Raw genomic sequence first — 19551 nt, 5'->3', positions numbered from 1 at the left:
CAAAGGGGTTGCCCCATCCTCCAGGCATTTGTGAGAGCTGAACTGGTCAATTGGTTTTCAGGTTCAGAAGGTCAGCGTTGCCGAGGGCTGACAGAAAGAGCCGATTAGCAGGCTGGCACCTCAGAGTCTGGGCGCTCCATTTGTATCTGTGTTGCTTTGCATGATGTCCATGCAAATTAGCTTCCAAACTGAGGAAAGTGGCTCAAATGCAAGACAAATAAGGCATAGAAAACATTTATTTTGGATGCAAATGACATCCTGTGAACAGTCCTTTAATATAGTCATAAAAATCTGATTTCAAGAAATGGTCACAGTGCGAGTAAACAAAGCCACTACTCAGGGCGACCTTCAGTTTGAGAGCAGGTTTTCATGGTGTGTGTGTGTGTGTGTGTGTGTGTGTGTGTGTGTGATATTGGAGCCAGCTGAAATCTTGACCAAGGCAGCTCTTCTGAAGGAGATTGCTCATCCATGCGGGTGAGGGAGTCTTCTTCAGAAGCCTGAACAGCAGCTGTTAAAGCTGGTGCTTTTAGTTCGAGGGTATATCCCTCCAGATGAGACTGGGTGAGTCCCATTTTTTAAATGACTCTTCTGCTATGCAGACTAGTCTTCTGTTGGGTGATGTACCTGGAAAGTTCATCAGACCAAGTTGGCTCTGATTACTCAACCTCTACCTCAAAAGGGCCCAACTATGGGTTCCTAACAAAACCAGTCAAAGTAGAAAACTGGGAGAAGGCACAGAGCTGTGCATTTGAGCAAAGGCGAATAGCCAAAACCTGAAAAAGCTGAATATCTATTTGGCTTTTCAGGAATTGCCTATTTGGCTTTGGGCAGATTACCAGGTTTTGTTATTCGGCCGAAAATAAACCCAAATATTGCCAAAATGGTTAATTTCGGGTTAATTTCGGTTCAGGTTTATCGCTATGCAGAACCCTAGCTAGCAGAGCTGTCTCTGACACATAGCCAGCCTGAAGCCAGACTGGAAAGGGTCTAGGGCAGATGAGCTCTCCAAGAAGACTTGGAGTTGGTTTGCTATTGCTGCTTCTCTTTCTGTCACTTTGTCCAAAAAAAGGTAGATTAGATATCCGCTGGTAACTGGCCACATCATTTTTCTATGGGGATGGTTTTTAAAGTAGCAGACCAATAACTGCCTGTTTGAGTGCCTGAGCGCAGGTGCCCTGAATTAAGTAAAGGTAAAGGTAAAGGTCCCCTGTGCAAGCACCGGGTTATTCCTGACCCATGGGGTGACATCACATCCCGACGTTTACTAGGCAGACTTTTGTTTTACGGGGTGATTTGCCGGTGCCTTCCCCAGTCATCTTCCCTTTACCCTCAGCAAACTGGGTACTCATTTTACCAACCTTGGAAGGATGGAAGCCTGAGTCAACCTTGAGCTGGCTACCTGAAACCAACTTCTGTTGGGATCAAACTCAGATCGTGAGCAGAGCTTGGACTGCAGTACTGCAGCTTACCACTCTGTGCCACGGGGCTCTTACCTAAGTTAGTGACTGATTTATAACAGATGCTAAGGATTTGTTGATATAGTCCTTACATAGTTTTATCAGCCAGCTGGGCAAGTATCCAGGGTACAAGTAGGCCTTCACAGCATCTTGCATTGGATGGAATTACCTAGCTTCCTTATATCCAGTCCTTCAGCAACCATCCTAAAAAATGCTTTTTCAAATATAACTTTCCACCATTAGAGCTCGAAAATGAAACACTGAACTTTCCATTGTTGCGATATGAGCACACAGACTGGCTCTAAGTCTCTTGGCAGAGGGCACAGAGATGATTACAGGAACTGTATGTCTTCTTCCATCTGTCCCTCCTGTCCCTCAGGCAGAATATATTTACTACTAAATGGACTGGAAACTTCCTGGAATCCTTTTTCCGAAGCTGAGGTTTGATGCCAGTACCTAGGAATCTGCATTATTATTCTCCAGACCTGCTCTGAGGCGTGGCTGAGGAATTCCATCTGGATTCCACTTCCTTGCAAGAGGTTAACAGTACAAGCTACCAGGTATTTGGACTCTGATTTTCACCATAATCAGAAGCTGGCAAGAAGGGCAACTTGGCAGCTAGCATTTTGGCCAGGACTGAGTCAATATCCAAGGTAAAAAATCTCACAGCAAGATCCTCCCAAAATCTTGGAAATGAAAATTGGTGAGAGGTCATTCACTCCAATCTCCCACCTAACGGAGTGAATACTGTAAGGGTATAAACCGTCATTTCCATTGATTTCTCAGCCATTTTACTTATCTCAGAGAGCACCAAGAGAGCACTTGAACAAATGTGAGCCCTTGGATGTTTTCATTCCATCTCAGTTTGTTCATTTTGTATAGATTCCAGACAAAATCCCTACTAAAAGGACAAGTTCCTCATAGGTCCACCATTTGGATATAATGCTGATTTACTGATGTGCAAATAGTGCTGAAAACTACACACATTTAATGACAATAACAGCAAAAGTTTGAAGGAAACAAAAATGGCATGAAAATAAATCATCACATGTTTTATTTGCACAAACAAGAAGAGAAACTGAATGGGATTTGGGGGTTGAAATAGTGAGAAGGAAAAATTTAAAGGGTACCCACAAGGGCTTTAAAACATGGACAACTTAGGATCAAAGTGGACAAGATACTGGAAGAGATTTCGTTTGGTTTTCCTTGGAAGCAGCTATGGACGTCCCCAATTAATATGGTAGCATGGACCTTTTAACCATGTGATTTTTGTAACTTCAAATAGTCTTCTTGAGTAGCAATTTGCCCTGGAAGAAAAGATCCTAAAACAACAGAGCTTAGAAAAGTCAGACAGGGAGAGGGTTCAGCCACTATTGCCTTTTGGTATCAAAAGCAGACCACCCCAACACTTTATATGTAAAAGAGAGATGAGTTAACCAACATGTCTGATTTAATGAGTTCTAGCTTGGTCCTAAGAGGTATCCATACCAATACGTCAAATTCTAGCCTGGCAACCTGTTTCCATGCTAAATTATTCTTTAGCTCTCCATTTTACCTTTTTCCTTCAGACATGCTCTCTACCTTTTCATTATTATTATTTTTAAAATCACACATTCATGTATTGCATAGACACATTAATCCTTCTCTTTATCCCCCTTCCCACCCCCAAACAATTCACTGACTTAAAAAAAAGTTGCTAAACTTTCCAGAAATTGGAGTCCAGTGTGTTGAGGACAGGCTTGCCAACCTCCAGGTGGTGGCTGGAGATCTCCTGCTATTACACCTGATCTCCAGGCATCAGAGATCAATTCCCCTGGAGAAAATGGCTGCTTTGGAGGTGGACCATTATACTCCACTGAAGTCCCTCCCCTCCTCAAACCCCACCTTGCCTAGACTCCCTCCCCCAAATTTCCAGGAATTTCCCAATCTGGAACTGGCAATCCTAGTTGACAACATGATAGATATTAGCCAGCAGGCACCCAGCAGTCTCCTATGCCCTAGTTCAAACAGAACCACTCTGAAAGCCTTCAGAACTGTTTTGTTTGAGCCCCCATTCCTGGACAGAGAAACATAGCATGTGTGTTTTAAGGAAGCTATCAAATTGCCTCCTTTTCTCTGAATGTATTATGTCTGTTGCTGCCCTAACTCTGTGCTAGACCATGGCTGAGGTCTCCTACAAGAAGTAGAGTGGGGGGAGGAGAAGAGGAGGGGGGAAGGCTGAGAGTGGATCGCCCTGATCATCCTCTCCAGAGAGCAATGAGGAATCCAATGGGCTCTTCTGAAATTAGAAACTTAACAATGAACATGCTTCACATACAACTCGCCCAGCTTGGTTACCATGGAGACGGCTACAAATCCGTGTCAGCTGCAATGCGCTCTGAAGTCACTACAATTAAAGGGAGAAGGAGGGGAAGCCTCTCGCACCTTTGCTGCTCAGCTGTGCTTTTTGAGGGCACCAGGGATTTCTTTCGCACGCAAGATGAAAGCAGCAAACGGCAGTTCTGTGCAGCTGGGGCGCAGCGTATCAGTGGTGTGGAGCTGCTTCTTTTGAGGGCTAGCGGATGCACGCATGCGCTCTCTCCTCACTTGAGGGCTGTGACGTCAGGAGGTGGCTTGCATGGGTGATGGGATCACTGCAGGTTTTGCACCCCGGATGGCATTTTTTGGGCCATGTCGACACACAAGTGGCTCTCTGCTGTGTCAAATCATTGGTTCATCCAGCCCTACACTGTCCACTCTGACTGCGGGTAGCTCTCCAGAGACTCAGGCCGAGGTCTTGCCTAGTGCTGCTAACTGAGATCCCTTTCTGAGTAAAGGTACCAGGCAGCGTACATTTTTGGGACCTTGAAGCTTGAACTGTTATGGGGCCCCCTTCACAACCAGCAACAATAAGGTAACATCCAACAAGGTCCAAAGGGCCTTGCTGCCCTTGCAAGGACCTTGAGGCCCAAATGCTGGAGAACAGGGTGGTGGGGTGGAGGCCTTGAAAATAGGCCATACAGTGAGCCCCTTCCCACCAGCAACAAGGTCTGGGCAACCATTATCTTCTTCAGTGGGGCTGTTCTATGGCTGATGTATTGGTTCATTCTCTAATAGAGTGGTATAAGGTCATCCGAGGGGGGTTCGTTAGGAGAAAGAGGTGAAAACCTGATTTTTGGTGTTGAAATGACAAGACGAGTGCAGCCTGAATTCAGAATTCAGATGTCTTTTTATGGTTCCGATTGACTCTAATCTAAGGGCCGAGCTACAGAACTATTAAGCCATGAACCAATGAAGGATTCGAGGATCCAGCTGCCAAAATGTAGGCTATGAATAGATTCTGGCAAGCTCAGTGAGCCCATACAGCTGAGGGGCTGGGCACTGCAATCCCCTGAGAAAATTTTGAAATGTGTCCAATTACAGGGACATTTTGAGGCCATATGAAATGGGTATTAGAGCATATTCTAAGGTCAACATTAAGTACTTCAACCCATTGGCTTATGATTCCATCACTACAATAGCCTTATTTTAATAACAAACAATTTAAAAAAACCTCTATTGATTTTGTAGAAAAATTCACTCATTAAAAAAAAAAGTTGCTTCAGGGCCCCTCTGGGATTAGGGGCCCTGAAGCTTAAGCTTCATTAGTTTCATAGTAGATCCACCACGGGTACCAGGGATTTAGCTTCAGACCTTGGGCACGCAAAGCATATATTCATCCTGGGCAGTATTCGGCCATCTGTCCGTGGAAGTTTTCCTGCATTCCTCTAATTCCTGCAGCTGCTTCCGACCCTTGGAATTATCATTCATGGGTTTGCAGGATGTATGCGGAAGAACAGCCATGTGGGTTGGTGGACAGGATGAGAGGAAATTATCAGTGGCCCTGTGCTTGCAGAAGGAGTAACAATTTAACCCCCTTCTCCTTCATCATTTCAGCTCCCTGCAACCAGCATAGGTATTCCTTAGGGATGGCAAGCCATGTCCTGGCACCCCTGAGAGGATGACAGCATGTGACATCATTTTCCATGGAAAAAATGGAAGTGATGCCATGGTGTCAGGGACAACACTCTAGGATTTGGCAAAACTCTATGGTTAAACCATAGAGTTTTTGGCAAACCCTGGAGTTTTTGGGCAAACCCTGGCTTTTGCTGGAAGTGATATTATACACTAGCATGCCCACCCCTATTTTGCCCCCCCCCCGACCTCTGAAACACCAGTAGGCAACGTAGAAGATTGATGGGAGGTCTCCCCTGGCACCACTATTATTCCTTCAAGTGGGTCCTATGATACTGGGAATAATCTTCCCAGTAGGGTTTCCCACAGACCTGGAGAAAAACGTCCTGCCCATTTAATAGAGTTTTCATGGGATGTTATTTATGAGGTGATGTTATTTACCTCAATGCCATGAAAAGCTTCAACTGCCCATTCCTACACAATAGGCCTCTGTTAAAGGAACAGGACATTTTTCTCCAGATCTGATAGCAAGCCTACCTTCCAGGGGTCAGAAGAGGTTACAGGAATGGAGAGGAACATGGGAAAAGTCTGTCTTTTGTACACAGAGTGGCAAGATACTGCCCAGTGAGTTGCATTTGTGGCGGTGGGTCTGTGGCACAGTGTTGTGGTCTCATGAGTCCAGTAGTGTACAAATCCCACCTTTTGGGGGGGGGGGTTGCCATCAAGTCACAGCTGACTTATGGCAACCCCAAGGGGGTTTTCAAGGGAAGAGTCGTTGGGAGGTGGTTTGTCATTGCCTGCCTCCACATCGCAACCCCATATTCCTTGGAGGTCTCCCATGCAAATACTAGGCAGGGTCAGGGCTGAGAGTATGTGACTGGCCCAAGGGCACCCAGCAAGCTCCCATGGTGCAACTGGGTATTTGAACCTGGTTTCCCAGGTTCTAGTCCAATACCTTAACCGCATGCTGGCTCTCTCAGATCCCACCTAGACACCAATAAAAGAGCAAGCAGAATCAGGCAAACCAAGATGGTGCACCTCACAATGAGGAGCACTGGAGGTAGGCCAAATAGGGTTGCCAGGCCCAGACTACTGACCAGTGGGAGACCAAGGGAGAGGTGGACAGGGGGTGGTGGTGGCCATCAGTGATGGTGTGACATCACTTCTGGGGGAAACCTGGAACACACTTCTAACCAAAGATGACTGCCTTGGGGAACAGAGCAAGCCTGGGTGACTTGTGCAGCTATTTCTATGGACAATATAGAGAGTAGCTGAGAAAGCTTCCCCCAAAACTTAGTTAAGCATAAAGAGAATGGCAAACTGTGAATCCAGCCCTTGTTTTGGGTTTTGGGGCCATTGGGGTGGGGGATAGGGTTTCCAGGGTGCTGCCTGTCACCCCTGGGAGATTTCCAGGCAGGGGAGGAGATGACATTGCACAAACCATCAACATCAAATCTAATTGAAAACCCAGACGTGATGTCAACCCACCAGCCAACACTGGTAATTTATGCATGGGAGGGGCTGTGGCTCAGTGGTAGAGCCTCTGCTTGGCATGCAGGAGGTCCCAGGTTCAATCCCCAGCATTTCCAGTTAAAGGGACTAGGCAAGTAGGTGATGTGAAAGACTTCTGCCTGAGACCTAACTGGAAATGCCGGGGATTGAACCTGGGACCTTCTGCATGTAAAGCAGATGCTCTACCACTGAGCCATGGCCCCTCTCTGAGCTCCTCACTGAGCTCCTTGGGTAATCCCGGGCCAGTCACTGCATCTCTCTCTGTCTCACTGTTTCTCAGCCTAACCTACCTTAGAGTGTTCTTGTGATGATAAAATGGAAGACGGGAGAACTGTATAAGCTATCCTGGGTTTCTTGGGGGGATGAAAACGTAAGCCGCTGATACAGGAAGTGTTCCCAAGCCATCTGTAAGCAATATGCAGCCAACAACACCTGTCCTCCCCTACCTGAAGTCACCTACACTGAATGAGAGAACTGAGCTCGGGAGCACAGCAGTGGCATTTCCTGCTATCGGCCAGGCTTTAATGTCCAAAAGAGACATCTCCTGTGACTTCCCTGCCCCGATTAGTTCGTTCATTTCAAGCAGCTCGACAATAAATCATCCTTAGATGCACGATGGGAGTAGAGGACAATATAAATCAAAGAGGCCCTGCCGGAGATTCAAGGACTAGGCTGCCATCGCCTGTGACATGTTCTAACGGTCTGTTCCCTCCGGAGCAGGGCCGGGCAACTTCAGGGTCGCGCCGCCAATACCTCAGGAACTGGAAGGCTGCTGCCGATTTGCATTTTTATTTGCATATTAATCGGTGCTTTTTCATGCCGCTTGGTGGATGTCAGGCGACAACAGGTGCAGCAAAAGCACTTAAGTGACAGAGAGGTTCTGATACGATTCTCATATCTGACCAGATTCCCAGGGACAGTAAAAATAGTGCCTCTGTCAGGAGCAAGCAAGGCTAGCAATGCTCTGGGCAAATGGTCCATGTTATGCTGAGCTCTCCTTCAAGCTGGAAGGTGAAAAACAATTAAATGTGGTGGGAATTATTCTGAGCAGAAGACTTGTGGGCAAGCCCTTCCAGTTGCTTTGTCCTGACACAACTGTTTGGGTTACACCTGGGGATGTACAAATATGCTCTTTGGGGATTCTCTGTGGTTTCGGAGATCATTGTGAGGCTTTGTGTTTCATTCACTTGCCCTCCTCGTTTCGTTTCTTTGAGGCCATTGTACGCTGTCTGTATGCTGTACATCATCTATATGCAACTGACAGAAAAATAATGTGCAGATTGCATATATTTAATGAGTAAATTGGGAATGGAATTGGGTGCAAAAAATGGGACAAAACTCAAGATTCACCCCATTCTTTTTTCTGTTCTAAATATGAATAAAAAGAATTAAAATAATAATCATTTAAAAAAACCCTCAAGATTCACAGGTTTGATTTGCACAAGGGGCATGCAAAAAAGGAAGAGGGATATTTGAGTTTAAACAGTGGCTTGACCAATTTATTTATACCATGCACACAGCATTGTTCTCTCCTCCATTTTATCCTCACAACAACATAGTAAAGTAAGTTCGGCTGAGTTTATGTGTGACTTCTGTAGTGGGGGATTTGAACCCAGGTCTCCCTAATCCTTGTCCAACACTTCACTTCCCCATGAAATTCAGTGGCATCCTTAGCTACTATCATATTTTATGGAAAGAATCAGATGCATGCTGAGGAAAATGAGGGCTCCCAATTTTGAAATATCAAAATTATTAGTAATCCAACTACGTCTCTGATCCTAAAAGGGGTTTACTGGCCCGGTGTCCAACAGAGAGCAGAAGAAAACAAGGGTAGGTCTTAGATTAGAAAACCGGAGATGAATATTCAATTGCACAGTAAGTGTAGAATGTGAATGTGAATGATAAGTGCATCATTAATGGCAGTGTGCCAGCCTTCAATCCTTGGTTTCTGTCAGTAAAAGGCAGGGCTTTTTCCAGGTCTGTTTTGGTCTTTTATGGAGGACTCACTGGGTCCAATTCTCGCAACAGACACGAGGCGACTTGGTACTATGTTACTTGCACGACTCACCAGGCCTGGCTGCTTGCAACTGTTTAACAGCAGCTGCCTCAAAACAGCCAGTGTGGTTAGAGTTTCAGACTAGAATTGGGGGAAAAACCCAGGTTTGAATTTCCACTCTCCCAAGGAAGCTGGCTGGGTGACACTGGGCCAGTCATATACACTCCGCCTCACCTACCTCCCAGGGTTGTTGTGAGGATAAAATAGAAGAGGGGAGAAAAAAATGTAAGCTGCTTTGGGTCCCTACTGTGAAGAAAAGTGGGGGATAAATTTATTTATTTATTTAATTTCTAACCCGCCCTCCCTGGCAAAGGCCGGGCTCACAGCGGGTAACATCATTAAAACCACAAATATAATAGCAGACAAATTAAAACCATACAATATCATTCCTAAAATTATTAAAAGATGGTCGCCATATAATATAGTACCCGCTACAGCAAGAGGGGCTGGCACCAAGGCAAAATTGGTCAAACCAGGTCGGCAATCCACCCCCATATAGTGTCAATTATAAAGTAACAGTTATAAGGTCCGGGGGGGGGGAGGGAGTAGGGAGGCCAGCACTGATATCACCTGCGGCTGCCCTCAATTGTAGGCCTTGTGGAATAGCCCTGTCTTACAGGCCCTGGGGAACTCTTTCAGTTCCCATAGTCACACACTTAGGGTTGCCAACCTCCAGGTACTAGTCAAAATTCGGCTGCAAGTGCTACTCGGGAGTTTAGAATTCAAGGTGCAAGCACCAGCAAAAGTAAACCTAAAATAAGGTAACTACAATACAAAATTGCTCTTAAAATGTATATTAAAGGTAATTACTAACAGGCACAACCTTGGTTGAGCAAACAGGATATTTACAAAAGGTTCAAAGTGAATTCAATATAACAGCATACAAGCTTTACACGAAGATACATATAGGCAAAAGTGCTCAATGCATATCATAATTTCAAGTCCATGCATATAGATTGCAAAATTCAAGCAACGGAGACAAGACGTGGTGCAATGGAAATCCGGTATAATTCCATTTCATATGAAACTTTTTCAAGCTCTTAGTCCTTCCGTGCTAAGTTCATTCAATATACAAGGAAGGCACACTCCTTCATATATTGAGAGATGTCTTACTTTGCCGTCCATGTATACAAGAAAGGCACACTCCTTCATATATTGAGGAGACGTCTTACTTTGCCGTCCATGTATACAAGGAAGGCACACTCCTTCATATATTGAATGAACTTAGCACGGAAGGACTAAGAGCTTGAAAAAGTTTCATATGAAATGGAATTATACCGGATTTCCATTGTACCACGTCTTGTCTCCGTTGCTTGAATTTTCCAATCTACATGCATGGACTTGAAATTATGATATGCATTGAGCACTTTTGCCTATATTTATCTTTGTGTAAAGCTTTTATGCTGTTATATTGAATTCACTTTGAACCTTTTGTAAATTTCCTGTTTGCTCAACCAAGGTTGTGCCTGTTAGTAATTACCTTTAATATACATTTTAAGAGCAATTTTGTATTGTAGTTACCTTATTTTAGGTTTACTTTTGCTGGTGCTTGCACCTTGAATTCTAACCTCCAGGTACTAGCTGGAGATCTCCCGCTATTACAACTGATCTCCAGCCGATAGAGATCAGTTCACCTGGAGAAAAATGGCCACTTTGGCAATAGGACTCTATGGCATTGAAGACCCTCCCCTCCCCAAACCCCGCCCTTTTCAGGCTCCGCCCCAAAAACCTCCCGCCAGTTGCAAAGAGGGACCTGGCAACCCTACATACACTCCTGGAGCTGGAGACTACCAACAGATTGCTATCAGCAGAGTGTAGCGCTCTTCGGGAGGTATACCAGGAGCGGCAGTCCAGGAGATACGAGGGTGCCAGACCGTGGAAGGCTTTAAAGGTCAAAATCCGCACCTTAATACTGATCTGTTACTCCAGCCGGAGCCAGTGCAGTTTCCGGAGCACTGGCTGTATATGGTTGCAGAGTGAGGCCCTACTAAGGAGCCTTGCCACCACATTCTGTACCAGCTGGAGCCTTCGGGTCAGTCCGAAGGGCAGCCCTGCATAGAGCGAGTTACAGTAATCCAGCCTAGAGGTGACTGTCACACAGATAACTGTGGCTAGATCCAGGTGGGAGAGGTAAGGCACCAGTTGCTGGGCCCAGCGGAGATGGAAGAATGATGCCTTGACCACGGCTGTGACCTGAGCCTCCATACATAAGGAGGCATCAAGGATCACACCCAGACACTTGACGGCAGGCATAGGTGTTAATTGTACACCGCCAAGAGTCAGGAGCCGGCACCTTGACCCCAAACTGCCCCAACTGAGCCACAGAGCCTCCGTCTTCACTGGATTCAGCTTCAGGCGGCTTTTTCTCAACCACCTAGTCACAGTATCCAAGCACCTGGCCAGTGTTTCTGGTGTGGATTCCGGATGGCGGTCCATTAACAGGTAAATGAAGTAAACAGTTTTGCACTCTTCTTGTGACAATCTCCTGGATATCCCTGGCTGAAAGATCATCTGGCTTTTTCGGCCATGGCTGCTGCCTTGTGGTACTCTCTGTCCAAGGATACCTGGGCCCTGACAGATTTTTCCCAGTTTTGGAGGGCCTATAAGACAGAGATGTTTATCCAGGCCTATGGCTGAGGGCCACAATGGTTTTACATCTATGACATTCTATCTATTGGCCTGGATTTTTGTGCTCCCCTCCCACTTGCCTCTCCCTTCCAGCTCTCCGCCTCCAGCCTCCCTTTTTCTGTTTTAACTAGGCTGGATTTTTGATAATTCCCCCACACTGTTGGACTATGATTTAATGTCTCAACAGTTGGGGGATGACTGACTAGCAAGCACTATATTTTAAATGTCGTATTTTTCTTTTTTAACATATTAATTTCTGTGTTTTATCTTCTATATTATTATTGTATTGATGATGTTTGTATCTTGTTGCAAATTGCCTTGAGCCCTGCTTTGGCAGGGGGAGAGTGGCATATAAATGAAATATAATAAATAAATAAATAAATAAATAAATAAATAAATAAAAGCTCGCTTTGGCAGCACATCTACTAAAATTGGAATGATACAGAGAAGATTAGCATGGCCCCTGCTCAAGGATGATTATATATATTATTTCTTTTCTCTTAGTCTTAGTGTGACACTGTTCAGAGCTGAATTGGCTGTATGAGCTGTATCATTGAAGTAAGTATTATAAATAAATATAACTGAAGATTGGTTATATATAAAAGGTAGGTTGGTTGGAAGATTGAAGGGGCGGAAGCATGGAGAGATTGCCACGAGGTGGCAAAGATTAAATAGTGTGTGGAGGAGATACAGGGGAAAGCGAGGTGCCCCCTGTAAATCCTTGCATGTTCCCCCCTGCACAATTGGGCCCGGCCTAGCAGCCAACGCCCTGCAACAGGGCCATAGTTTTCCCATGGAGAGGCTGCCAGGGAGAGAGAAGGTATGACAGCTTTAGACAGGAGGGCAAAAACAAAAAAAAAGGTAGGTTGGCTGGTGAGTGTGGGTGGGTGGGAAGAGAAAGAAGCAAGAAATGTGGATGCACTATAGGGGCTTCCAGGGAAAGGAAAAGAGGAAATAGGGATGAAGAGGAAAGTAAGATGCCCACTGCAAGATATAACATCTAATTAATCTGAACCTGGTCCCAGTGTGGATCAAAAAACCCAGAACATGTTGCTAGATACATACAGGAGTCGTTTTCCCCAACTTTGCAGAACAATTTCAAAAGTTCTTAAAAGACGTATGTGTGTTTAAAATCCTCCTCAAATGGAGAACTGTTGCCCGCGTGTGCCCCTCCAAAAGACACATGATCTTGAGGGAGCATATCCAGATTGTTGTCATTGTTAGAGCTGGTTGCTGCTGGTGTTGGTGGAAGGGGGGCTGCCAGAGAGGAGAATGGGGGCAGGCCGTGAGAGAGGGTGGGCAAACTGTGGTGGTTGGGGGGCAGGTAGGTGAATGATGGTGCCGCTGCTGCAGGGGAAAGTAAAGGGAGGGAGCTGGTTGGGTGAGCAACAAGGCAGCAGTGCATTCCTTCCTTCTCGCCTGAGCTGTGCCCCACCCCCATGTGTCCCTCTTCACCACCGGTGGGAGGTTTTTGGGGTGGAGCCTGAGGAGGGCGGGGTTTGGGGAGGGGAGGGACTTCAGTGCCATAGAATCCAATTGGCAAAGTGGCCATTTTCTCCAGGTGAACTGATCTCTATTGGCTGGAGATCAGTTGTAATAGCAGGAGATTTCCAGCTAGTTCCTGGAGGTTGACAACCCTACCCCCATGCCAAGAGAAAAGGCAGTAAGGCAGAGGAAGCCAGGAAGAGGAGGGAGATATGGCAGCACCTCTACTGCTTTCACCTCCCCACCCCACCCCCTTGCCCTTGCTCAGGAGAGAAGTTGATGAAGCAGCAGAGACAGTGACCAGGAGGAGAAGAAGGCTGTGGCTGGGAGAAAAAGCTGAGAAAAACCAAGTCCACAAGAGCATCCAAGCTGGGGCAAACAACACATGCGAAAGCGAGCATCTGTGAAACATCCCCCCCCCCTCCAGAAGTCTTTTCCTTCAATATTTTATCACCCGTATATGTGTGCAGACTTAATAAATTAAGTAATTGGTGGCAGCTCCTATGTTTAATCAACTCAAATTCCAAGTAATCAAGTGTCGTCCCTAGAGGAAAGCATTGTTAAGTCTAGGATTCTTAAAACGTATGCGTAAAACAAATCCCACCCCCATCCCACATCAATGGATGCCAGATTGGGCTGCAAGCAGGCTTGATTCTGAACAGTATAAGGAGCCAGAGCAAGCTCGGCCCCCCAACCAAATGAGGACCCTCTTTTCTGTGCGGCGTATGGGCGAGTGGGTTTCCTAAGGGGGAACTGGGAGGATCGTTTCGTGGGCTGTTGTGAAACAGGAAACACACATTCTCAAGCCCTGACATTAAAGCTTTGTTTTCATGGAGGTGATAAACGTATGTCTGAGCTGTACTACTTAGGATTGCAGAGGGGGCATCACATGAATGAATATTACTCCATCGAAAAATCCACGCACCCAGAAAACTAGCATATAAAGTTGAGGTTGAAATTCTTATTTTCAACATTCTAGATTTCTCAGTACAGTAAGAGTATCGAGGGGGCCTTTGGGCCCCCACCTGCAGTGCAAGAGCTCAGACACAGCTTTCTCACCTTAAGGGGAGGAGCTGTGGCTCAGCGGTAGAGCATCTGCTTGGCATGCAGAAGGTCCCAGGTTCAATCCCCAGCATCTCCAGTTAAAGGAACTAGGCAAGTAGGGGATGTGAAAGACCTCTACCTGAGACCCTGGAGAGCCACTGCTGGTCTGAGTAGACAATGCTGACTTTGATGGACTAAGGGTCTGATTCAGTATAAGGCAGCTTCATGTGTTCATGTATAATGAGGTCTGGGTGGCCTCATCTTCTGCTAGGGATCCCCTATAGGGATGCAATGTGGGGGAATGCAGATGGCATCCCACCGAGTGGTCATGCCAATATAAAAGCTCGCTGCACATATAGCCTGCCCATCATGGTGACAGACATTCTTTCTAGTGCAGAATAATAAGCCTTGGACATGTTTGCTGCAGGCTTAGGAAGAGCAACTACTTGCCTTTACGCTTTGCAAATTTGCTGCAGGGAGCACCCATACAAAACCACTAGGGGACAGGTTCCTTGAAAGATGGCCTCTTTCCATCCTGTCCAGCACATCAATTAAGATCCTTTTTCCGATCCCTGCTCCCTGTGTCCCTTCCTTCAGAGAAAAGGTGGGTAGTGACTAGGGTTGCCAACCTCAGGTAGTGGCAGGAGAAAATGGCCGCTTTGGCAATTGGGCTCTATGGCATTGAAGTCCCTCCCCTCTCCAAGCCCTGCCCTCCTCAGGCTCCAACCCCAAAATCTCCAGGTATTTTCCAGTGGTGTCATCATGTCTTTGGAATGCTTTCTCTCTTGAAGCCCACCTTACCATATTTTAGGCACCAAGCTGAAACTCCCCCCTCCCCAGGCTTTAAACCTAGGGGTTCCATTCTTAAAAAGCTATTCTATGGTCTGCTTCTAGGCTGAACACTGTTTTACGAAACTGCAGTTGCCGTATGAAGCAGGCTTAGAGTTGACAGCCTCCAGGCGGTGGCTGCAGATCACCTGCTATTACAACTGATCTCCAGGTGACAGAGAACAGTCGCCTGGAGAAAATGGCTGCTTTGGAAGGTAGACTTTATGGCACTATATCCCATTGAAGTCCCTCCCCTCCACAGGCTCCACCTAGGGTTGCCAACTGCCAGGTAGTAGCAGGAGATCTCCTGCTAATTCAGCTGATCTCCAGCCGATAGCGATCAGATCACCTGGAGAAAAATGGCCACTTTGTCAATTGGACTCTATGGCATTGAAGCCCCTCCCCTCCCCAAACCCAGCTCTCTTCAGGCTCCGCCCCCAAAATCTCCCGCCGGTGGCGAAGAGGGACCTGACAACCCTAGCTCTACCCCCAAAATCTCCAGGTATTTCCCAGTCTGGAGCTGGCAACCCGAAGTGGGCGGCTGCACCTTCCCATCAAGTGTGGTGTCAAATGTAAGTTTGTGACTGAGCTCCATCGCAGTATGCACCATTTCTGAGTCATGAGGGAAATGCTTTCTCAACTACAGTTCACCTTCATTCAACAGAATTACATCAATTAGTTATTCTGTTTTGGGGTGGAGGGAGGGAACTGCTTAGCCCACAACTAATTCCTACATTTCCCTGAGAAGCGGTATTAATACAGGAGTCTATTCTTTCCTTTGTCAAGCCCCACCAGAATTCTTCCAGGCCCACAATCCTGCTGCTTTTCAAAGCCTGGAGAGTGTCCAATATTCCCTCTTCAGATATGCTTCCGTCCAACTTTATTTTTTTGTTGTTCTTCAGAGATCAGCGGGAATCCAATTGCCTGAAAAGACTTCCCGGTATTCCACTGAGCCTCTTCTATTATTATCCCTGCTGCTCAGATTCCTGAACTGAACTTTGTAAATGCACCACCGGTTATCTCTTCATTTGTTCTTATAGCCAATTTGTCACAGACATATCAACTACCATAACACGCTTGACGTGGGGCTGCCCTTGAAGATGGCTCAGAAATGTCAAGATATGCAGATGGTAAATGGGAGGGGGAAGGAAATATATCTAACTTACACTGTGGCAACTGAATTAATTGCAAATTAGCCTCTGGGCCCAGTTCAAGGTGCTCATTCTCATTCTTTAAAGTTCTTTGTTGGGGGCTGAAGAGTTCAGAGCCCAGCAGTAGTTCTGTGATGTGAACAACCTAACCGGATGTTTTATGTGGTCACACCAAAAGTGCTGCAGCATCACTGGGGTCAGAGGATGCATACCCCCATGTACATCTGAGAATTTTTAAAGGCCTCCTACCCTGAGAGAAAGCCCAACTGCAATAATTCATCTTACTACAAATTTTTGCTGTTAAAATTAGATGATGTTATTATCGTTAGGATTGCCAACCTCCAGGTACTAGCTGGAAAACTCCTGCTATTACAACTGATCTCCAGCCGATAGAGATCAGCTCACCTGGAGAAAATGGCTGCTTTGGCAATTAGACTCTATGGCATTAAAGTCTCTCCCCTCCCCAAACCCCGCCCTCCTCAGGCTCCACCCCAAAAACCTACCACTGGTGGCAAAGAGGGACCTGGCAACCTTAATCATCATCAATATATCTGATTCTCAATGTGGCCAAATCTGCGGTTACTTAAATACAGAGACTGGAACCATGAACCACCTGAGTGGTTTTGGGATCTTTTTTAGATTTCAGATTTTTCTGGAAACCAGGGGAATCTGAAATCTAAATCTAAAAAAGACCCCAAAACCACTCAGGTGGTTCATGGTTCCAGTCTCTGTATTTAAGTAACCGCAGATTTGGTCACATTGAGAATCAGATATATTGATGATGATTAAGGTTGCCAGGTCCCCCTGGTTTCCAGAAAAATCTGAAATCTAAAAAAGACCCCAAAACCACTCAGGTGGTTAAACCCTCTAATACAAACACTATCTGTAGCTTTAAGAAATAAATGCCTCCTATGTCCATTACTAGGCAACTACAATAATAATGCAAGCTGAAGCCTTGGTTTCTATCAGTAAAAGCCAAGGAGAAGGGACAGGGCCCTTTCCAGGGCCATTTTGGCCTTTGAGAGAGGACTCATCAGGGCCAGGCTGCAAGGTCCATTACTTAGTCAAGCCCAGCTGCTCACTACTTTGTGTCCACATTATGTAGGAGGGTGGCGTATAAATGTAGCAAAAATAATAAATGTAGGTGAAGATGGAGATCAGTTGTAATCCCAGGAGATATTCAGGCTCTACCTGAGGGCCCTACCCTACTTCCAAACTCTACTGACTAGGAACAGTTATTCTACCTCAAGTAAATCTATCTCAAGAAGATGCATTGAGGCCAAAATAATTTCAGAAAGTGCAGTTGTCTTCCTCAGTTGGGAAGTATTATTCTTATATTACTGTGTTATTTATAAAAAGAACCAGTGCTGGCCTCCTCTGCCCCCCTCCCTCCGGAAAGAAAGCCTGTCTCCTTGGCCCAATCTCCAGTTGACCTCACAGAATGTTAAACACTCTCCAGTCTTGTCCCAAATTCTTCCGTGCCTCATGCCCACTGCCAATGACTCCAGCTTGTCACTACAATGCCAACTTGCTGCCACGTCTAATTGCCTGCGTTTGGAAGATTCGAAGCCGCCTGGGTTCCTTGCAAGCCGTCGTATAGGTTTTGACACACCATCTGCTCGGCCGTTGGGGTCTTCTCATTCTGAAATTATGAGACAGGCTGTTTCTTTCCGCCACTTATAGAAATGCTCGCCCTTTTTTGTCGCAAGCAGCTTCATTAAAGCAATAAGACTAACTTTGGGGAGCGTTCCCCCCTTCCTTTGCATGCACATGTATTTTAATGCCCTTGGAATTGTTATTATTATTTAAAAAGCATCCACTTAGCATTTATATGTTTTTATATAACAATACTAGTCACCTACCTTACCAGGCTGCTGTGAGGGTTATTTATTTATTTATTTATTTATACCCCAACATTCTTCCCAATGGGAGCCCAAAACAGCCGGCAGCATTCGCTTCTTTTCCATTTTATCATCATGACGGCCCTGTACGGTAGGTTAGGCTGAATGTGTGTGACAGGCTTCCTGGCAGTGTGGGGATTTGAACCTGGGTCTCCCAGATCCTAGTCTAACACTCTAACCGCTATACCACACTAAGTCTCAGAATGCTGACAGATCAAAACTATAAGTCCCAACCTTTCCCATCTCCTACTGGTTTCCAGGTCGTGCCTGGCAACCCTACCAATCATGTGGAGGCAGGCAAGGAGAAAGGCCCAGACCTGGATGTTTCTCAGGAGGGAGCTTGACACAGGAGTGCCATTTTTGGAGCAAGCCTGCATTTCTTATAACATGTAGTTCTGCCTTAAGGGTCCTAAAGAAGATCACAGCATTAGAGATGCACAAGGATGCTGGAGAAGTTTGCCCTGGAGAAATTCCCAGACTGAATGATGTTCCCAGTCTATATTTAGAATAAATACATTAAAACAATACAGGCAGAAGATGCAATCCCTCCACCAGTAGCCCAAACACAATGCAAGCTGAAATAGAATGCACCTGGTAGGGAGGGAAAAGGACATCCTTTGGAATCTATGTGGATTCTACAAGGTCATCACTTTGATTCTGGTAGTTCCCCCTGCTAACAACAGGGAATAAGCCGGTGTTGCTAAATACACATCTTCCTTTGCTATAGCCAGGAGTCATTGCAAGGTAACATATTCCAAAGGAGACTGGGTCTGTACACAACAACCCCAAAAGGAAATGTGGGCTGCTTCATAAATGCAAGTTATCGCTTGACCCTGTGGTTCTAACCATGCTGGTGTGACCCACAGAGTTCCTCCAGAGAAGAGGAAGCCGTGGAAAGAAACACTAGCTACTGACTCCTCCCTTGACTACCATCCCCATATTCTATAAGACAGCAATGCTACAGCCAACAAGGTTTTCCCCATGCATTGGCAGAACACGGTTCCTTAAAAGAGGATCCATGAAGCATGATTTCATTATTACATCTGGAGGCATTTGGAGGAATTATATGGGAGTCGATGCGCTTCATTGTATGCTGAGCCTAGAATAAGATAAAATACTGGAGAAAGGGAGTTTGTTATCTCCAAAGTGAAAGAGAAGGAAAGAAAAAGAAGGGAGAAATTCTCACATAACCCAAGAGTTTATGACAGTTTACAGACATCCTTTAAAGTACATGGTGGCTGATCTCACAGCAGATCCACAATCAGAATGCAACCCCAACAGTAATGCCAATTACTGGCAATAATGTGTCTGTTTTACAAACACACTCCAACATCAGATACGCAAATGCCATGGAAAACACACAGTCTTGTTCAGCTGTTTCTCTGGGGGGTAGGGGGTGGGTGAGCGCCTGAGTGGATTTCAGAGCTGGGGTACTGTTAGGGTTGCCAATCTCCAGGTGGTGACTGGAGATCTCCTGCTATTACAACTGATCTCCAGGCGATAGAAATCAGTTCCCCTGGAGAAAATGGCCACCTTGGCAATTGGACTCTATGGCA

At 45.9% G+C, this 19551-nt stretch overlaps 1 protein-coding gene and 2 non-coding genes across 3 annotated transcripts in view; 1 reads left to right on the top strand and 2 right to left on the bottom strand.

Moving 5' to 3' along the window:
- XKR6 (XK related 6) overlaps positions 1–19551 on the bottom strand; it is a 197598-nt gene that overhangs the window by 108869 nt on the left and 69178 nt on the right.
- TRNAV-UAC (transfer RNA valine (anticodon UAC)) lies at positions 7023–7105 on the bottom strand. The gene has a single exon. It is a non-coding gene; the product is annotated as a tRNA-Val (tRNA).
- LOC130481266 (U6 spliceosomal RNA) lies at positions 11992–12094 on the top strand. Its single transcript, XR_008933454.1, has one exon. It is a non-coding gene; the product is annotated as a U6 spliceosomal RNA (small nuclear RNA).

Source organism: Euleptes europaea, chromosome 7, assembly GCF_029931775.1.
Source record: "Euleptes europaea isolate rEulEur1 chromosome 7, rEulEur1.hap1, whole genome shotgun sequence".
In the NCBI taxonomy this organism is placed as follows: Eukaryota; Metazoa; Chordata; class Lepidosauria; order Squamata; family Sphaerodactylidae; genus Euleptes; species Euleptes europaea.
This window is presented reverse-complemented; position numbering and strand designations above follow the sequence as displayed.